At 52.6% G+C, this 1,947-nt stretch overlaps 1 non-coding gene across 1 annotated transcript; it reads left to right on the top strand.

Moving 5' to 3' along the window:
- The first annotated feature begins 288 nt into the window (after positions 1 to 288).
- On the top strand, positions 289 to 361 carry Trnaa-agc. Its single transcript has one exon. It is a non-coding gene; the product is annotated as a tRNA-Ala (tRNA).
- The last annotated feature ends 1,586 nt before the right edge of the window (positions 362 to 1,947 follow it).

Raw genomic sequence — 1,947 nt, 5'->3', positions numbered from 1 at the left:
CTTTTGTCCCACCAACTTTTTAGCTCCTGTCATACTTTCGGAGTAATTCTTCGGTGGCAATATTTAGTGACTCACCCTGTATAATAGAATATTCGACAACTAATGGCTTATACGAATGCGTGGCGTCTCTTTCTTCTGATATGGCGGAAAGAACAAATACCACGCATTCATATAATCTCAAAAGTAGCCATCGTAGAGGACACGGACTGGGACCGCAGACAGGGGGCGCTAGATGGGGTGGGGTGATGGACGTACCGGGGTAGTGCGCGTAACTGCGATGAACATTGTGTCCGGGTGGTGCACTGGTTAACGCAACTGCCTAGCAAGCAGTAGGTCCCAGGTTCGAATCCCGGTCCGGACACGTTTCTCACGGCGGCGCTGACTCCTCATAAGGTCACATCATGACGTCCGTCCCTTTCCTTTCGTTTTGTCCCTTTCCTTTCCCTCCTCTCCAACTTCAGCTTACATAATCGCTTGGTCATTGGCATTTAATTATTACCCTTTTTATGATCTGAATAATTATTATAGTTTTTGTGCCACTAAGTAATAAAAACTTTTTTCGTTACGCCTGCGTGCTCAGCAGTTCGCCTAACAAGTGCAAAGAAAGGAAAGAGATTCCGCCCCACGATAGTCCGGAAGCATCGTACTCCATCCCGCTTAAAGGCGTGAAGCAGGCGGCTAATTGTCACTCTAATTAGTCGAGGTCAGTCGCGAGCACGAAGCTACAGCTGCAGCTCGGAGCTGGGAGCACCACGGCGCGCCCTGCGCCGGCAGACGGCGGACCACGTGCTCAGTGCTCACCTGCTGCTGCTGCTGGCGGCTCGGCGGCGGCGCGCCGGCGTCCGGCTCCCCGTGGTCGGCGGCCGCGTCGTCCCTGAAGAAGGCCGCCGGGGGCCACGGCGGCGCAGCGCTTCCAGAGCCGGCGTCTGCGGGCAGAAAGGCCGACCGAGGAAGAACTGCGACACATACTCTCAACCACCAATAGCTATACGAGTAGATATTCCAGAAACGAGAACGAATTTTCTAGAGACGATTTGCAGTGTGTAGCATAAAAAAGTCATAAACACAAAACATACGGCAAACATTAACATCCAAAATAGATTATCTGATCGAAGATGTCCCCCCTATTAGTGGACTCTGATACAGGGGGTGCCCACCCTGTGCGTTTACGACGGCTTAGACCCTGCTGGGGACACTTTCAGCGAGGTACCCCGATGTCTGTGGAGGTATGGCAGCCATTCATCCTCGAGAGCCGAAACCAGAAAAGTAGAAACCTCCCCGTACCGTCCACCACTTCTACGTAGTTCACTGTTGGCACTGAATGCCGTGGCGGCTGACGTTCTCCAGGCATTCGCCAAACACAAACAACCGCTTCAGATCGCCAGAGGGTGCAGAGTGATCTGTCACTCGTTTCCAGTCACCCACCGTCCAGTAGCGTTGCTCTTTACGCCACCTGAAGTATCGCCAGCATAGTCTACAGAAATGTGTGGCTTATGAGGAGCTGCCCAACCTTAGTGGACCGACGACGCAGCAGTTTGGTCCCTCCCCCTCAACCAACCAACCCTAGTACCCAATTCTCTTAACTTCCTACGCACAGTCATTTTGCTAGCTGGACTCCAGGTAGCACTTTGGAACTCGAGAAGTGATCCATTCCACTGATTCCGTGCTGTATTTTTTACAACCAGCCTCTGCACTGTTAGACGATCCCCGGCCGTCAGTACACAGGGATCTGCCTGCTCTCACATAAGCTGCGGTTGTTTCTTCGCGTTTCCACTTCACAGAGACATCACCGACACTGGACTTGGGTAGCTGCAGAAGAGTTGCGATGTCGCTGGTGGATTCGTGACTCAGGTGACACCCAATGAGTAGTCCGACGTGACTGACCTCTCCTGACGAAACCAGTTCACTCGCACTGCTTCTCTACTTAACACCTCGGTACTCCCCGCA

This window comes from Schistocerca piceifrons, chromosome 9, assembly GCF_021461385.2.
Source record: "Schistocerca piceifrons isolate TAMUIC-IGC-003096 chromosome 9, iqSchPice1.1, whole genome shotgun sequence".
NCBI classification, from domain to species: Eukaryota; Metazoa; Arthropoda; class Insecta; order Orthoptera; family Acrididae; genus Schistocerca; species Schistocerca piceifrons.
The sequence above is the reverse complement of the archived record's forward strand: the minus strand, read 5'-3'. Positions and strand labels throughout refer to the sequence as shown.